At 48.4% G+C, this 19,736-nt stretch overlaps 2 pseudogenes; both read left to right on the top strand.

The window, feature by feature from the left end:
- The first annotated feature begins 1,319 nt into the window (after positions 1 to 1,319).
- On the top strand, positions 1,320 to 2,970 carry LOC146045661 (kinesin-like protein KIF19 pseudogene; annotated as a pseudogene).
- A 10,703-nt stretch (positions 2,971 to 13,673) lies between these two features.
- On the top strand, positions 13,674 to 15,296 carry LOC146045042 (kinesin-like protein KIF19 pseudogene; annotated as a pseudogene).
- The last annotated feature ends 4,440 nt before the right edge of the window (positions 15,297 to 19,736 follow it).

Consider the following 19,736-nt stretch of genomic DNA (forward strand, 5'->3'; position numbering starts at 1 on the left):
TCACAGAACGGGGCTGGGGGCAGCCCAGCAGCTTTCCCTGGTGCTGGGCTTGGCCCCCAGCATGTCGGACAGTGTTGCTGGGGTCCCGGATGGGGAATACAGTCATTGGGTCACCAGCAAGTTGTTAAACAGTCATTAGGTCGACATGCATTTAGGTTGACATGTGTCTAGGTCGACATGGGTTAAAACGACAGGGTCATTAGGTCGACGTTGGTTAGGTCGACAGTCAAAAGGTCGACATGGGGTTATTTACTGTTTTTTGAGCCAACATGTGCCGACAGGAGGTATTTCACGCTCTACCATCCACTAGGGCGTGATGGGAAAATTAAATAGTGTGCCAAGCATAGCGAGGCACCAACCCCGAAGCATTGCGAGCGCAGCATGGGGACGCGGTGCACTTTAACCTGTGTCCATGTTGACTGTGTGACAACATTCGGGTAAAAAAACGGTGAAAAACCCCATGTCGACCTTTTGGCTGTCGACCGAATGACACTGTCGACATAATGACCCTGTTGACCTAACCCATGTCGACCTGGACTCATGTCGACCTAAATGCATGTCGACCTAATGGTGTCGCCTTAATGACTGTCTAACTACATGCTGATCCACACCCCCGGCTGGCAGGTTTCCCGGGGATTGGAGATGATGTCATCTCCAAGTGACGGCTCAGAGCCCGCCTTCGCAGTTGTCGCCCGCACAGCATAATGCCGGAGGATGCCATTGTAAAAGGAACAACTGCCGGGTCACATCCGGGTTGGAGCCAAGTTCAAAAACCTGGGTGCGACTCGGCAGCTCTGGTGTAAAAGTGGTATAAGATATATAGGCGATGCCGCTGGTCAGCTAGATAGCACTTACACACTGAATGATATTGGTTACAGATATCATTTAGTGAGGTCACCTGTGACTGCTGAACATGAGGTCATTGGATACATAGCCAAAGTTGACCCGCATGTGCCGACGGATGGGAGGTCGATAACAATGTGCGCACTACAAGATATCGCTCAGATAGTCCATTCTAAGCCGCATATTTTAATAAGTCATTTAGTGCGTATTGGTCAACAGTCAATAAGTTGACAAATTAAAAAGGTCAACAGGCTTTAGCTTGGCAGTGACAAAAAGTTGACACAAGCATAAGGTCGACATGAATTAAAGGGATGAGGTGTTAATCCTAGGTTCCTGGGAGCACCTCCAGATAGGTAATAAGTAGGGTTAACACCTCATCCTTTTAATCCTGGAGACATATTAATTACACAGGTTCTGTGGCTGATTAAAAAAATACAGTTGGAATGAAGTCTGATGGCTGTTTAAAAAAAAAAAAAAACAGTAGAAATTGAGTCTTGAAGTGAGCCAGCCACAGAACCTGTGTAATTGATATGTCTCCAGGATTAAAGGGATGAGGTACGGGAATACAACTTTGTTAGAATCCAATGTACCAGCATGCCCTGGATAAGATACACAGCAGGGCCCCTCTGCCATAGGGCAGATTGTGATGTCACTATGGGCTGTGAGGGCAGATTGTGATGTCACAATGGGCTGTGAGGGGGTATAAAACCATCCGCTTGCTGCTTCCTGGCTCATATCTGATATTGCTGGACTAGAGCCAACACAGATCATTTCTCATTCTTTTCTGAAGACTGACGATTGAATAAGATGGAGACTAAAAGTGACAAAGCTAAAGATCATCAAGTGGCTGTCGCTTTGCGCATCCGTCCATTTAATAGAACGGAGACTAAGAACCGCGCACAATGCATCGCCCACCAGCTCGGACCGCAGACAGTGCTACTGCAGGACCCTGGTGAGGATCCTAACAACGTCCTGCGCTCGACCAGGACAAGAGAGACGACATTCAAATTCAACCAAGTGTTTGACCAGGCAGCGACCCAGGAGACTGTGTATAATTCCACAGTGAGGCCCTTAGTGGGTGACCTCCTATCTGGGTACAATGCTGCCATATTTGCCTACGGCCCAACAGGCACCGGGAAGACCTTTACTATGATGGGCAAGGCCCGTGAGCCCGGAGTAATGTATCGCACCCTGAAGGACCTGTTTAATGCCATTGAGGAGACTGGAAATAGAAAAAACTTCTCTGTATCATTGTCATATGCTGAGATCTACAATGAAAAAGTCCGGGACCTTCTAAGACCTTCCTCTGGGTCTTTGGTCCTCAGAGAGGATCCCAATGGCAACACCAAAATAGAAGGGATTGCCCAGTTCACCCTTAGCAATCCTGAGGAAGCCATGGCCCTGCTGGAGAAGGGGAATAAGCGGCGCTCTGAAGCTCCCACCGCCGCTAATAAGACCTCATCCCGCTCCCATGCAGTAATGCAGGTCACCATACAGAAGGAGGACAGCGATGGTGTGAGCACAGCCAGGCTGTACATGGTAGACCTGGCAGGATCAGAGCGGGCAAGCCAGACTGCAAACAGTGGCCAGAGCATGAAAGAGGGAGGCTACATCAACCGCTCCCTTCTCGCTCTGAGAACCTGCATCATGGCGCTGCGTGACAAACCAGGCAGCCATAGAAACTATCGGGACAGCAAGCTGACCTGGCTGCTAAAGGGAGCACTGAGCGGGAAAGGCCGAATGGTCATGATCACACACATCAGCCCCGCGGATAGTGCCTATGAAGACGCCCGCAGCACAATGACCTATGGGAGCAAGGCCAAGTTCATCAAGACACGGGTGGAGAGGAACCGTGTCTGTGTCCCCCATAAGATCCCTGAGGGGACTAAAGTGCTACCGAAAGTCTCTCATCCTCCAGAACTTAAACGCAAGACCAGAGCGCCGAGGCATGAGGATGATTATTTTGTTATGAGACGCATCGCTCCTGTACTCCCTGTAATCTCCAGGCTTTATGCTAAAGCTTGTTGCAAAAATCGTTCCTCCAATTATCAAGATCGAAGCCCTCCATGGCGATAGGAACATCACTGGTGCCGGTAGGAACAGCACTCGGCCGACATGAACAGCACTCGGCCCGGCAGAAAGATGGGGATTAGGGCTAATGGCGATACCCCAAAAACAAAAACGACACTGGGCAGCCACCCCATGGGTGTGTTGGAAGAGCTGCTAATTATGTGTAAAATGCTGATAATTACAGCCAACTCATTGAGAACATAATAAGTACGTAGCTAGTTATACATAATTTGTGCTGTTAGCGGGTTTATGGCATCCGTTATATAATGTGATGCTTAGATCTTATAAGGATTATGTTAGGGCAGAACCAGTAGAGGGGGGATGAGATATTTGCAGCACCTTCCTGACATCCTCAATTATTTATTTATTATTATTATTTACTGACACTTCGCCAGCAAATCCCATTGTGCTCTAAAATTACCATCCAATCAGGTCCTCTTATTTTACAAGCACAGCCTGTAGCACGGCAACAGGAACAGGTTAACATTGGGGCGGATAAAGCTGCAGCTCCAGGCCTCCACATAAAAACAGGCCTGTCACCATGACAGAATGATGATCACCAGACAGGGACCAGCTGCTCACATGGTCGGCCATAATCAAGTAATACAATTGCATTTCTATTTTCCCCATTTATGCAATTTTTGTACTTTTATATAATTAGGGAGATACTGGGGCTTATAGTCTATGGGTTCTACAGGCAATCCCCTGCACCCCTTTTTTCTATTTAAGTAGTGCCGAATGGGCAGGGTTGTGAATAGTTCCCCTTTGCCCGACAAGGCACTGTCTGCCACGCTGTCCCGTGCCCCTCCCCTGTCTGCGGCAATGATTTGCTTAATGACGGGGGAGGTGGTCTGGCTGATCCAGCTGCTTCTAAACATTACAGCTGATTGATAGGGGTCAGTTCTCCAACTGTCCAGCCACAGGATAAGCAGCAGGCATTCAGGCACTTAAGACATGGCTTATACCAGGGGTGGCCAAACCTGTCCTCCAGATCTACCAACAGTTTATATATATCAGGTAACCTGTAATCTATAGTAGGAATGAATACAGCATGTTTGGAAATGTGACAGCTAGTAATGACTACAGCTGTGCACCAGCAAGTTGGTCTGGGGAATGTGACAGATAGTAAAGACTACACCTGTGCACAAGCTAGGTGACCTGGGGAATGTGACAGTTAGTAATGACTACAGCTGTGCACCAGCTAGGGTGACCTGGGAAATGTGGCAGTTAGTAATGACTACACCTGTGCACCAGCTAGGTGGTCTGGGAAATGTGACAGTTAGTAATGACTACACCTGTGCACCAGCTAGGTGACCTGGGAAATGTGACAGTTAGTAATGACTACACCTATGCACCAGCTAGGTGGTCTGGGTAATGTGACATTTAGTAATGACTACAGCTGTGCACCAGCGAGGTTGTCTGGGAAACATGGACCGTTAGTAGATCTTGAGGACTGGTTTGGCCACCCCGGCTTTTACCATAACCTAGGCCTCCAGCCTCTTGGTTTAAGGGCCCCATACATCAGCAATTAATTGTGACAATTTTCAGATATGTAGATGATTGCCACAATTAATTTTAGATGTGTGGGCTCCCCCTTTTGGCAATCCCAATCAAAATCGCCAATCGATTGCTTAATCAGGTTTTTAAACATGTTTAATAATCTGGTATTATCTGCAGATCTTTTTTATATGTGTGGGCATTCCCAATTCGTCTTCTTCATCTATTTACATTATGAACAGCTGAAATGACAATCAATTGGGCAATTTCCAGATATGAAGATGCAATCTTTAGATGGAAAAATCTGCCGATCACTGAAATAAATCTGTAATGTGTGGGCAAAGTCAGATAGATTGAAAATTTATCTGGCCAAAAAATCCCTGTATCTGGAAATCCATAAATTGTGATTGCTGATGTATGGGGCCCATTACACCCCATCAATCTTTCATCCTCTCTGATTGTTTGAGAGTTCTTATTCACCTTGCACAGGCAGTGGGTGGAATGAGTTGTCCAGAGAGGGAGGGGGGAAGTGGCTACTGATTACCTGGGCCTGAGCACGCAAAGGGTCCGAATTAGATATTAGAATATGCACTTTGGTTGGGATGCAGTTGGAATACCGGAATCCCGACAGTGCTTTGCAGACCGGTGCCGGGATCCCAACATCACTCACAATGCTTCCACCGGAATGCTGTCTGTTGGCTTCCCAATCGAAAGTATGGCAGGGAGGGTTAGAGTTCAGGGGGCCCTGGGAAGTTGTTGTACTGGGGCCCAAGATTTCTCTTGACAGCCCTGGGAAAAGCCCACAAAATACCTTCAAAGAGACGGTAAATATGGTAGGGCAGTCTACAGAAATGTGTTATATGCCACTTCCACATCATTATCCTATTCTAAGTTATCACAGAAATAAGGTACTAGAATCATTGCAATCCTACTGATAACAGACGATGGTCCCCACGCGACCTCCTGAGGGTACTTTCTATCTGTAATAAATTCTTGATTTAGTGTTGACTTTAAAAAAGAACAATATCTATTTTCATTGATTTCCATTTCTATCAACGATTTTAAATAAGCAAGAATAAACATGGAGATTGGGAAGAGTGAGAGATCTGGAAATTCTCAAGATTGAGGACCCAATAGCTGGGTAGTCGTGGTTCCCAAACCCTGCTAGTGTGACGAAAGGACTGAAAGGAAGGCCTTTGTGGTGTCCTATGAGTAGCTGGTGGAGCAGCTGAGGGAAGAAAGTGAAACTTACCACGTGTTGCCTGGGATATCCATTTATCGAGCTCAGGCCAGAACAGGACATCCCCATTATAGGCAAGAGCCTCCACTGCTCGTTTGGATTCTGCGTCCGCTTGCCATTAGCGTAGCCAAATTGCTCTACAAGCTGATATGGAATGTGCAGAAACTGTGACCATACAAATATCTGAGGAAGCTTCCATTAAAAATGTGGAAGCCTCCTGGATCTGTGCAGCAAGTTGAACAATGGAGGCGCGGTCAGAACCCTCACAAACTTCTGAAGAAATTTGGGAGGCCCATACCCCTATGGCCTTATTCACCCAGCAACCAACCTGAGCCGGACGCTGTAAAACACCAGCCGCAGAAAAAATATATTTTAAGGTTACCTCTAACTTACGGTCTGAGGTGTCCTTAAGGGTGGTGGCCCCTGGGACCAGAAGGACCGTCTTTTTAGACAGTTGAGATACAGAAGAGTCAACCATTGGTGGTATCTCAACCTTCTTTCTGACCTCAGGTTGAAGGGGGTAATTTGCTAAAAACCTGCAGGGTACAGTACCTGAAATTTTTTGTCTGGGTGACACCAGGCTTGCCGCACATGATCATCCAGTTCCTCTGCCAGAGGAAAAGTGGAAGATTGCTTTTGTTTCTTACCAAAAAGAGAAGGACGGACAGGAGTGTCTGCTCCCTCAGTCACATTACAAGCAATTTTTACCATCTCAATTAAATCCTCAAAGCTCTGAGAGGCTTGTTCAGGCTCTTGCATATCAAACGCTAAAACATCCTCCTCCTCTGAAGGAGCAAATTCACCCTCCTCAAGATCAGGCATATCATCATAATCACCTAAATCCACAGACTGTGGCAGCAACCTCTTCCTTTGTAAAAGAGGGTGGTTTAATGCCCTTGAAGAGGATGGACCAGTGCCCTCTGCTGGCCCTGGGGCCAGGGCTTTTGTTAAGCCTTCTACTGCAGAGGCTAAAGAGGCCTGCTGGTTTCTGGATGTCTCCCTATCTTTTTGAGCTGCTGAGAGCTCAGAAGATAATTGGGACATTACATCTGCAAGCTGTGATGCCCAGACAGGGGTATGCACAGGAGCCTGTGCTAGTGGGGGGTTAACAGTGTATTTATCACAAAGTAAAACTCCCTCTGTAGAAGGTGAAAATTTTGCATTACATTTCTTGCAAGCAACTCTCTTGGAGTTACCCCCTGCCATTGTAACAATAAGTACACAGTAAATTACCAAACACTACCACACTTAGACAGAGAGCAGGTATAGGTTTGCCAGTCAGAAGTACTGGAAGGGAGAGACAGTGAAAGAAAAGAGCTGTCACAGAGCCTAAACAGCGCTATCATAGGTGTGCGCACATTGTGTTAGGGGTGCACACAGGGACGGATTTGCCACTAGGCCCGTGAGGCACGGGCCTAGGGGCGGCACAAATTAAGGGCGGCAGGCAGCCAGGACCCGTCCCCCAGCTCCTGTCTCCCCTTACAGCCGCAGGGTTATAGCATGTGTCCAACACCGGCATCCTGCCCGTCCCTGCCCGGGATTGTGCCACCCCAGCGCCAGGTACCGCACGCGTGAAGCCCACTCACACTCATCACAGAGCGCTGTCACTCTTGTGGGAGTTGCTTATCGCGGGGCAGAGCGTACTGTTATACATTGCTCCCTGCTTCTGCCTTCTTCTAACTTCTCTCCTCCCTCCTCGCCGGCATCGGTAGCCCTGCTCAGCAACAGGCGCCCCACGTCAGGAGGACGGGCAGAGGAGCTTCGCCGGTGGTCCCCGGCAATTATCCAGCGTCCCAATGGCCTCCCCCGCTGCCCCTCGGGCAGGCACAGGATTGTGTGTGGCCGGCAGCCTCGGCCTGTCAGGGGGCGCTTCTGGGTGTGTGTACCGCTACTGCTGCTGGCGGGGGAATGACAGGGGGAGTGACAGCGGTCACACAGCACAGGCTGCGGCGGCTACAGCGGCTGCGGGAGCAGGTGAAGAGGCTGACCGGCCAAGTGGAGGCGCTGAGGGGGGGGACTAAAGTGTGGTGCCTAGGGGCGGCCTGACCCCCAAATCCGGCCCTGGGTGCACAGGCACCCCCAAATGCTGTCCCCACCCTTATGAATAACTCCCTGCCGCTAGCAATACCAGCAATACCTTTTCCCAAAGTCTTTTGGTTTTTAGACCTGTATTCCGTTAAAATTAGTGCCCATCAATCAATTGTGTGTTTTGCATTGTTAATTGTACTAGACCGTTGTCATATCACTACATACCTGCATAATCCATATATTTTTTTTAACTTTATATGCATGCACTGTTATACAGAGTAATAAGAATATTAAAACTGACTTCCGGCTCCGCCCCCACATGCCGAGGTAGTGGGAGACAGGAGCTCCTCCGCCCGGGCACTCCACGCCGCAATTAACGCGGCTCTGAACTGGGTAAAAACCCGCCCGCCACCCGCTCTTACCTCCCTGGACCCCCTGGTGCATGAAACGCCACCTTACCCCGATGCCCGGAGCCGCAAGCCGCCCGAGAAGAGACAGGGAAAAGCCGCTCCCGGGATCCAAGATGGCGCCGGACGCCGGGACTCGGACGGCTCCCCTTGCTTCCCCGCTCTCCAAACATAAGGAGACCGCCATCGGCAGCAATCCGGGCTCACCAGCCACTGAACAGCATACCCAGCACAGTGAGTACAGCGCTCCTGACACCCCGCTGCCCCCGCTGACAGCCCCAGTGACATATGGGGATATGGTAGCTGCCATAAGGGCTGCCATAGGCCCCTTATTAACCCCTTCCCGACGGGGCGTTTTTTGTTAACTTTTCTTTTTTTTTTCCTCCTCGCGTTCAAATAAGCGTAACTTTTTAAATTTTCCGGCTATATAGACACATGAGGGCTTTTTTTTTGCGGGACAAGTTGTACTTTTTAATGGTACCATTTATTATACCGTATAATATTCTGGGGCATCAGGAAATCACACATCATGATGCCCATTACATACTATATAACAAACCGTAATGCCCATTACATATTTGCCACATAAGTGATGCTTACCTATGTGCTCATTGCTAGGGGGTTCTTGCTTGATGGCACCATAGTACCCATAACACATGATGCCACACCCTAATAATACCCATTACACATGATGCCTCACACCATAGTACCCATTACACATGATGCCGCACACCATAGTTCCCATTACACATGATGCCGCGCACCATAGTACCCATTACACATGATGCCGTGCACCATAGTACCCATTACACATGATGCTGCACACATAATGCCCCTTACACATGATGCTGCACACCTTAATGCCCCTTACACATGATACTGCACACCGTAATGCCCCTTACACATGATGCTGCACACCGTAATGCCCCTTACACATTAAGCCACACATTATGCGTAATGCCCGCACATACTGCCACTTGTAGCATCCCTTAAGCAATGCCCCCAAAAGTGCCACTTACTGTAAATTTTTATATGAGCCTTCGCTGCTGCTGCAGGGAGAGATGGAGAGAGGTGCAGCTGCTTCTATGGGGAGAGGAGCAGAGCACGCTCCCACTCCCCTCCTGGTGTCCCCTCTAGCCGAGTGAACATTTTAAATATTGTGCGCGCTGTTGTTGTGCGTGACGTGGGGGGAGCACGCCGGGCACCGACACCACATGATTAAAGGGGGGGCGGGCTGAGGTGAAAGCGGGGAGAAGAATTGGAGCGGAAGCTGCAGGGGTGACAGTCATTGACAGCTGGGCAGAGAGCAGGGGGCTGCCCGGCTGTATTCAGAGCACTGCAGGTCACGGCTGTTTGAAATAATACCCCTTTCACAACAGAAAATGCTAGGATTTACCCGGGAATATGGTCTCAGGATCATGCAGGGACATTCCCAGGCTGACCCCTTATACACCAGCCTAGTCCCTAAATTTTCTGGTGTGAGGGGGAGAGACAACCATTCCCCTCTCCCTACCCCCCTTTAACCAACCAGCTATATCTTCGGAACCAACTGACCCATTTACATGAGACCAGTATCATATTGAAGAACTTTTGAGTTGGCTTCGAATGATTTTGGTCCCGTGAAACTGGGCTGTTTGGTTCCAGAGAAATCTGCCCTCAAAGAACATATACAGTCATGAAATTACATTTAAGAAATAAAAAAAAAAAAAAACGGTTTAACCTCAATATCCCTGGAACCAATTAACCCATATGGATCCAGCCTGGTATCAGATTGAAGGCCCAGCGATTTGGGTTCGACTGAGATCAACCTCGAGCTTCAGTGATGCTGAAGGGGGAACTGGCATCCATTGAACTGGGTGGGGGTCGGAATTAGCGGGTCCCATGTTATCCTATAGGGAAAATGTTCCAGATTTGCCTGGCAGTATCTCCGGTTCCCAGGGGGCTAGAGACATGGGCCTGGGCTCGTTGGAAAGCCCCACCCCTCAGCTACAAAATGGACCACCCCCTAGATTCGCCTTTGCTCCTGGGGAAGCCGCAGAGGAGAGACTGCACCAGCGGTCGGGGCACCCACCAGGTATTGAAAGCCGGACACCTTAGTGCTTGTTGTGAGCTCTAACCAAGCTCAATAACAAACCACTAATATGTGCACATAGGTGGGGGACTTACAATTGAGACACTAACAAGAGGATGGTACTACATCTATCTGTACCATACCTCCCAACAATCCCGATTTCAGCGGGACAGTCCCGATTACCGGGTCCTGTCCCGCTGTCCCACCCGTGGCCGGAGGTGTCCCGCTGCAGGGGGGGGGGGCAGTTCGGAGCCCCCCCAATTTGACAACGTCTATTCGCGGCCGAAAACGGGGACGCGGCTCATTTTCAGAAGCGCACCCCTCATTTGCATAAGCCACACCCCCTTTCTGGGCGCTCGCAGCCGGAAAGTTGGGAGGTATGCTGTACCAAAGAAAGCATGCATACTAATTATTCTAATTGGAGCTGTTAATCTATTTGAGTATTTACTCAGTTTTAAGTATGTTTGTCTTGTCTGTGTTTTTGGCCATTTATATGTGATCCCATGCTGGGATGTGTAGTTCAACAACAGTTGGTGTTATAAGGTTAGCCATCACTGGTATACAGTATATAGGTGGTGGTAACCCTGTCCATCCCAGCTTGCAATATGGCCAGGAGAGGTCCTACTAAACCTAATGCTAAATCTGGAATCATCTTTCCCCACTATGAAAACCTCTAGATGAATAATAGTAATTATAATGAATGTATGTTCATGCCAAACATCCATTCGCAGTCGCGCGGTGGGATTCGGGCTGCTAAGGGGGCCAGTGGCAATTGTGGACGAGGGCGAAATATTAAATGCAGCACTGCGATCTTCGCAGCACTGCATGTCAATGAGAATAACCCACTATGGGCATGATTCTTGTTAACTTGCAAAAGCAAATTCTCTCTCTAATGGATAATACCATGCTGTCCAGGTGGGGCTTATGTAACATGTGCAGAGAGAGTTAGATTTGGGTGAGTTATTTTGTTTCAGTGCAGAGTAAATACTGGCTGCTTTATTTTTACACTGCAATATAGATATCAGTTTGAAGTACAAACCCCACCCAAATCTAATTCTCTCTGCACGTTACATCTGCCCCCCTGCAGTGCACATGGTTTTGTCCATTAGAGAGAGAATTTGCTTTTGCGAGTGAACTAGAATTAGGCCCTTTGTGAATATGCCAGCTAAGTAGTGTATGAGTTGTTAGGTTGGAGAGAGAGGGGCAGAAAGATTAATCTTATTGCATTGAGGAGAAGGTAGCTATGCACTTACCCTCATATCATAGCCTAGTAAGTGTACAGTATATGTGAGTGATTGTCTAAGATTGTAAATAAAATGTATGTTATGTAGATAAGGACGGGGTGCAGGCGGGCACGAGTGGGGGGGCGGGGGGAGTGCCAATGAAGGTCAGTTCCAGGCCCCAAAATTTCTAGTGGCGGCCCTGCTTATGATTTACCACTATCTGCTTTGCAACTAAAGCCCCATAAACACTAGAAGATGAGGGGGGTAACTATAATATCTCTTTTACACCAAAGCCTCGATCCGGGTTATTGCTGCTCCACTCCGGGTCGGGGCTTGGTGTAAATGGGGTAAAAAAAATGCTCATGGTCGGACACGGCACTTCCCCGGAGTCAGGGGCCGTGTAAATGGGTAACCCAGGTGATCTGAACCAGGGACCCATTTTGACCAATAGGGAAGCCCATACCTCCAGACCGCAGCATCCTGCGGTCAGCCCAGAGGTTGGGCAGGGGCCAGGGGCAGATTGGGTCTCGAAACCGGGCCTTGGGGGTGGCGGTATGCGCTAATGCGAGCCGGGGGAGGTGGGGGCGGCGGTGGTATGCCGCGGGGGGGGGGGGGGGGGTGTAGTGGCGGTATGCCCAGGGGGGGGGGGGAGGGGGTGCTGGTGGCGGCGGTATGCCCGGGGGGGCGGGTGGATCACCTGCTGCTGCTGTTCTTCTTTCTTCTGCTGGCCGGGTGGAGGGGGAACAGGAGCTGGGAGCCTGGGAGGTGCTGCGCGCGCATGCGCAGCACTCCTCCCACGGCCATTTTTGATTTGGGCAAAGTGCTGCGGCCCAGCCAGCCCAGGGGGGAGCGTGGCCGGCCCCTTTTAATGAGTTTTGGGCTGGCCCACCGGGAAATGGCCCGGTTTCCCGGTGGGCCAATCCGCCCCTGGCAGGGGCCGTGTACAGCCTCCGCTGCTGGGAGGAGGTGAATGGATGCCTGTGTGCGGCATCCATTCACCTCACAGAACGGGGCTGGGGGCAGCCCAGCAGCTTTCCCTGGTGCTGGGCTTGGCCCCCAGCATGTCGGACAGTGTTGCTGGGGTCCCGGATGGGGAATACGGTCATTGGGTCACCAGCAAGTTGTTAAACAGTCATTAGGTCGACATGCATTTAGGTTGACATGTGTCTAGGTCGACATGGGTTAAAACGACAGGGTCATTAGGTCGACGTTGGTTAGGTCGACAGTCAAAAGGTCGACATGGGGTTATTCACTGTTTTTTGAGCCAACATGTGCCGACAGGAGGTATTTCACGCTCTACCATCCACTAGGGCGTGATGGGAAAATTAAATAGTGTGCCAAGCATAGCGAGGCACCAACCCCGAAGCATTGCGAGCGCAGCATGGGGACGCGGTGCACTTTAACCTGTGTCCATGTTGACTGTGTGACAACATTCGGGTAAAAAAACGGTGAAAAACCCCATGTCGACCTTTTGGCTGTCGACCGAATGACACTGTCGACATAATGACCCTGTTGACCTAACCCATGTCGACCTGGACTCATGTCGACCTAAATGCATGTCGACCTAATGGTGTCGCCTTAATGACTGTCTAACTACATGCTGATCCACACCCCCGGCTGGCAGGTTTCCCGGGGATTGGAGTTGATGTCATCTCCAAGTGACGGCTCAGAGCCCGCCTTCGCAGTTGTCGCCCGCACAGCATAATGCCGGAGGATGCCATTGTAAAAGGAACAACTGCCGGGTCACATCCGGGTTGGAGCCAAGTTCAAAAACCTGGGTGCGACTCGGCAGCTCTGGTGTAAAAGTGGTATAAGATATATAGGCGATGCCGCTGGTCAGCTAGATAGCACTTACACACTGAATGATATTGGTTACAGATATCATTTAGTGAGGTCACCTGTGACTGCTGAACATGAGGTCATTGGATACATAGCCAAAGTTGACCCGCATGTGCCGACGGATGGGAGGTCGATAACAATGTGCGCACTACAAGATATCGCTCAGATAGTCCATTCTAAGCCGCATATTTTAATAAGTCATTTAGTGCGTATTGGTCAACAGTCAATAAGTTGACAAATTAAAAAGGTCAACAGGCTTTAGCTTGGCAGTGACAAAAAGTTGACACAAGCATAAGGTCGACATGAATTAAAGGGATGAGGTGTTAATCCTAGGTTCCTGGGAGCACCTCCAGATAGGTAATAAGTAGGGTTAACACCTCATCCTTTTAATCCTGGAGACATATTAATTACACAGGTTCTGTGGCTGATTAAAAAAATACAGTTGGAATGAAGTCTGATGGCTGTTTAAAAAAAAAAAAACAGTAGAAATTGAGTCTTGAAGTGAGCCAGCCACAGAACCTGTGTAATTGATATGTCTCCAGGATTAAAGGGATGAGGTACGGGAATACAACTTTGTTAGAATCCAATGTACCAGCATGCCCTGGATAAGATACACAGCAGGGCCCCTCTGCCATAGGGCAGATTGTGATGTCACTATGGGCTGTGAGGGCAGATTGTGATGTCACAATGGGCTGTGAGGGGGTATAAAACCATCCGCTTGCTGCTTCCTGGCTCATATCTGATATTGCTGGACTAGAGCCAACACAGATCATTTCTCATTCTTTTCTGAAGACTGACGATTGAATAAGATGGAGACTAAAAGTGACAAAGCTAAAGATCATCAAGTGGCTGTCGCTTTGCGCATCCGTCCATTTAATAGAACGGAGACTAAGAACCGCGCACAATGCATCGCCCACCAGCTCGGACCGCAGACAGTGCTACTGCAGGACCCTGGTGAGGATCCTAACAACGTCCTGCGCTCGACCAGGACAAGAGAGACGACATTCAAATTCAACCAAGTGTTTGACCAGGCAGCGACCCAGGAGACTGTGTATAATTCCACAGTGAGGCCCTTAGTGGGTGACCTCCTATCTGGGTACAATGCTGCCATATTTGCCTACGGCCCAACAGGCACCGGGAAGACCTTTACTATGATGGGCAAGGCCCGTGAGCCCGGAGTAATGTATCGCACCCTGAAGGACCTGTTTAATGCCATTGAGGAGACTGGAAATAGAAAAAACTTCTCTGTATCATTGTCATATGCTGAGATCTACAATGAAAAAGTCCGGGACCTTCTAAGACCTTCCTCTGGGTCTTTGGTCCTCAGAGAGGATCCCAATGGCAACACCAAAATAGAAGGGATTGCCCAGTTCACCCTTAGCAATCCTGAGGAAGCCATGGCCCTGCTGGAGAAGGGGAATAAGCGGCGCTCTGAAGCTCCCACCGCCGCTAATAAGACCTCATCCCGCTCCCATGCAGTAATGCAGGTCACCATACAGAAGGAGGACAGCGATGGTGTGAGCACAGCCAGGCTGTACATGGTAGACCTGGCAGGATCAGAGCGGGCAAGCCAGACTGCAAACAGTGGCCAGAGCATGAAAGAGGGAGGCTACATCAACCGCTCCCTTCTCGCTCTGAGAACCTGCATCATGGCGCTGCGTGACAAACCAGGCAGCCATAGAAACTATCGGGACAGCAAGCTGACCTGGCTGCTAAAGGGAGCACTGAGCGGGAAAGGCCGAATGGTCATGATCACACACATCAGCCCCGCGGACAGTGCCTATGAAGACGCCCGCAGCACAATGACCTATGGGAGCAAGGCCAAGTTCATCAAGACACGGGTGGAGAGGAACCGTGTCTGTGTCCCCCATAAGATCCCTGAGGGGACTAAAGTGCTACCGAAAGTCTCTCATCCTCCAGAACTTAAACGCAAGACCAGAGCGCCGAGGCATGAGGATGATTATTTTGTTATGAGACGCATCGCTTCTGTACTCCCTGTAATCTCCAGGCTTTATGCTAAAGCTTGTTGCAAAAATCGTTCCTCCAATTATCAAGATCGAAGCCCTCCATGGCGATAGGAACATCACTGGTGCCGGTAGGAACAGCACTCGGCCGACATGAACAGCACTCGGCCCGGCAGAAAGATGGGGATTAGGGCTAATGGCGATACCCCAAAAACAAAAACGACACTGGGCAGCCACCCCATGGGTGTGTTGGAAGAGCTGCTAATTATGTGTAAAATGCTGATAATTACATCCAACTCATTGAGAACATAATAAGTACGTAGCTAGTTATACATAATTTGTGCTGTTAGCGGGTTTATGGCATCCGTTATATAATGTGATGCTTAGATCTTATAAGGATTATGTTAGGGCAGAACCAGTAGAGGGGGGATGAGATATTTGCAGCACCTTCCTGACATCCTCAATTATTTATTTATTATTATTATTTACTGACACTTCGCCAGCAAATCCCATTGTGCTCTAAAATTACCATCCAATCAGGTCCTCTTATTTTACAAGCACAGCCTGTAGCACGGCAACAGGAACAGGTTAACATTGGGGCGGATAAAGCTGCAGCTCCAGGCCTCCACATAAAAACAGGCCTGTCACCATGACAGAATGATGATCACCAGACAGGGACCAGCTGCTCACATGGTCGGCCATAATCAAGTAATACAATTGCATTTCTATTTTCCCCATTTATGCAATTTTTGTACTTTTATATAATTAGGGAGATACTGGGGCTTATAGTCTATGGGTTCTACAGGCAATCCCCTGCACCCCTTTTTTCTATTTAAGTAGTGCCGAATGGGCAGGGTTGTGAATAGTTCCCCTTTGCCCGACAAGGCACTGTCTGCCACGCTGTCCCGTGCCCCTCCCCTGTCTGAGGCAATGATTTGCTTAATGACGGGGGAGGTGGTCTGGCTGATCCAGCTGCTTCTAAACATTACAGCTGATTGATAGGGGTCAGTTCTCCAACTGTCCAGCCACAGGATAAGCAGCAGGCATTCAGGCACTTAAGACATGGCTTATACCAGGGGTGGCCAAACCTGTCCTCCAGATCTACCAACAGTTTATATATATCAGGTAACCTGTAATCTATAGTAGGAATGAATACAGCATGTTTGGAAATGTGACAGCTAGTAATGACTACAGCTGTGCACCAGCAAGTTGGTCTGGGGAATGTGACAGATAGTAAAGACTACACCTGTGCACAAGCTAGGTGACCTGGGGAATGTGACAGTTAGTAATGACTACAGCTGTGCACCAGCTAGGGTGACCTGGGAAATGTGGCAGTTAGTAATGACTACACCTGTGCACCAGCTAGGTGGTCTGGGAAATGTGACAGTTAGTAATGACTACACCTGTGCACCAGCTAGGTGACCTGGGAAATGTGACAGTTAGTAATGACTACACCTATGCACCAGCTAGGTGGTCTGGGTAATGTGACATTTAGTAATGACTACAGCTGTGCACCAGCGAGGTTGTCTGGGAAACATGGACCGTTAGTAGATCTTGAGGACTGGTTTGGCCACCCCGGCTTTTACCATAACCTAGGCCTCCAGCCTCTTGGTTTAAGGGCCCCATACATCAGCAATTAATTGTGACAATTTTCAGATATGTAGATGATTGCCACAATTAATTTTAGATGTGTGGGCTCCCCCTTTTGGCAATCCCAATCAAAATCGCCAATCGATTGCTTAATCAGGTTTTTAAACATGTTTAATAATCTGGTATTATCTGCAGATCTTTTTTATATGTGTGGGCATTCCCAATTCGTCTTCTTCATCTATTTACATTATGAACAGCTGAAATGACAATCAATTGGGCAATTTCCAGATATGAAGATGCAATCTTTAGATGGAAAAATCTGCCGATCACTGAAATAAATCTGTAATGTGTGGGCAAAGTCAGATAGATTGAAAATTTATCTGGCCAAAAAATCCCTGTATCTGGAAATCCATAAATTGTGATTGCTGATGTATGGGGCCCATTACACCCCATCAATCTTTCATCCTCTCTGATTGTTTGAGAGTTCTTATTCACCTTGCACAGGCAGTGGGTGGAATGAGTTGTCCAGAGAGGGAGGGGGGAAGTGGCTACTGATTACCTGGGCCTGAGCACGCAAAGGGTCCGAATTAGATATTAGAATATGCACTTTGGTTGGGATGCAGTTGGAATACCGGAATCCCGACAGTGCTTTGCAGACCGGTGCCGGGATCCCAACATCACTCACAATGCTTCCACCGGAATGCTGTCTGTTGGCTTCCCAATCGAAAGTATGGCAGGGAGGGTTAGAGTTCAGGGGGCCCTGGGAAGTTGTTGTACTGGGGCCCAAGATTTCTCTTGACAGCCCTGGGAAAAGCCCACAAAATACCTTCAAAGAGACGGTAAATATGGTAGGGCAGTCTACAGAAATGTGTTATATGCCACTTCCACATCATTATCCTATTCTAAGTTATCACAGAAATAAGGTACTAGAATCATTGCAATCCTACTGATAACAGACGATGGTCCCCACGCGACCTCCTGAGGGTACTTTCTATCTGTAATAAATTCTTGATTTAGTGTTGACTTTAAAAAAGAACAATATCTATTTTCATTGATTTCCATTTCTATCAACGATTTTAAATAAGCAAGAATAAACATGGAGATTGGGAAGAGTGAGAGATCTGGAAATTCTCAAGATTGAGGACCCAATAGCTGGGTAGTCGTGGTTCCCAAACCCTGCTAGTGTGACGAAAGGACTGAAAGGAAGGCCTTTGTGGTGTCCTATGAGTAGCTGGTGGAGCAGCTGAGGGAAGAAAGTGAGACTTACCACGTGTTGCCTGGGATATCCATTTATCGAGCTCAGGCCAGAACAGGACATCCCCATTATAGGCAAGAGCCTCCACTGCTCGTTTGGATTCTGCGTCCGCTTGCCATTAGCGTAGCCAAATTGCTCTACAAGCTGATATGGAATGTGCAGAAACTGTGACCATACAAATATCTGAGGAAGCTTCCATTAAAAATGTGGAAGCCTCCTGGATCTGTGCAGCAAGTTGAACAATGGAGGCGCGGTCAGAACCCTCACAAACTTCTGAAGAAATTTGGGAGGCCCATACCCCTATGGCCTTATTCACCCAGCAACCAACCTGAGCCGGACGCTGTAAAACACCAGCCGCAGAAAAAATATATTTTAAGGTTACCTCTAACTTACGGTCTGAGGTGTCCTTAAGGGTGGTGGCCCCTGGGACCAGAAGGACCGTCTTTTTAGACAGTTGAGATACAGAAGAGTCAACCATTGGTGGTATCTCAACCTTCTTTCTGACCTCAGGTTGAAGGGGGTAATTTGCTAAAAACCTGCAGGGTACAGTACCTGAAATTTTTTGTCTGGGTGACACCAGGCTTGCCGCACATGATCATCCAGTTCCTCTGCCAGAGGAAAAGTGGAAGATTGCTTTTGTTTCTTACCAAAAAGAGAAGGACGGACAGGAGTGTCTGCTCCCTCAGTCACATTACAAGCAATTTTTACCATCTCAATTAAATCCTCAAAGCTCTGAGAGGCTTGTTCAGGCTCTTGCATATCAAACGCTAAAACATCCTCCTCCTCTGAAGGAGCAAATTCACCCTCCTCAAGATCAGGCATATCATCATAATCACCTAAATCCACAGACTGTGGCAGCAACCTCTTCCTTTGTAAAAGAGGGTGGTTTAATGCCCTTGAAGAGGATGGACCAGTGCCCTCTGCTGGCCCTGGGGCCAGGGCTTTTGTTAAGCCTTCTACTGCAGAGGCTAAAGAGGCCTGCTGGTTTCTGGATGTCTCCCTATCTTTTTGAGCTGCTGAGAGCTCAGAAGATAATTGGGACATTACATCTGCAAGCTGTGATGCCCAGACAGGGGTATGCACAGGAGCCTGTGCTAGTGGGGGGTTAACAGTGTATTTATCACAAAGTAAAACTCCCTCTGTAGAAGGTGAAAATTTTGCATTACATTTCTTGCAAGCAACTCTCTTGGAGTTACCCCCTGCCATTGTAACAATAAGTACACAGTAAATTACCAAACACTACCACACTTAGACAGAGAGCAGGTATAGGTTTGCCAGTCAGAAGTACTGGAAGGGAGAGACAGTGAAAGAAAAGAGCTGTCACAGAGCCTAAACAGCGCTATCATAGGTGTGCGCACATTGAGTGTTGGCACAGGCACCCCCAAATGCTGTCCCCACCCTTATGAATAACTCCCTGCCGCTAGCAATACCAGCAATACCTTTTCCCAAAGTCTTTTGGTTTTTAGACCTGTATTCCGTTAAAATTAGTGCCCATCAATCAATTGTGTGTTTTGCATTGTTAATTGTACTAGACCGTTGTCATATCACTACATACCTGCATAATCCATATATTTTTTTAACTTTATATGCATGCACTGTTATACAGAGTAATAAGAATATTAAAACTGAAATAGGCCGGAGATTATGTTCTGGCTGAGAGACATTTTATATTTTAGCGAGTACCAATAGATGATGGTAAACATGCATGA

This window comes from Crinia signifera, chromosome 11 (assembly GCF_055691185.1).
Source record: "Crinia signifera chromosome 11, ASM5569118v1, whole genome shotgun sequence".
Lineage (NCBI taxonomy): Eukaryota > Metazoa > Chordata > Amphibia > Anura > Myobatrachidae > Crinia > Crinia signifera.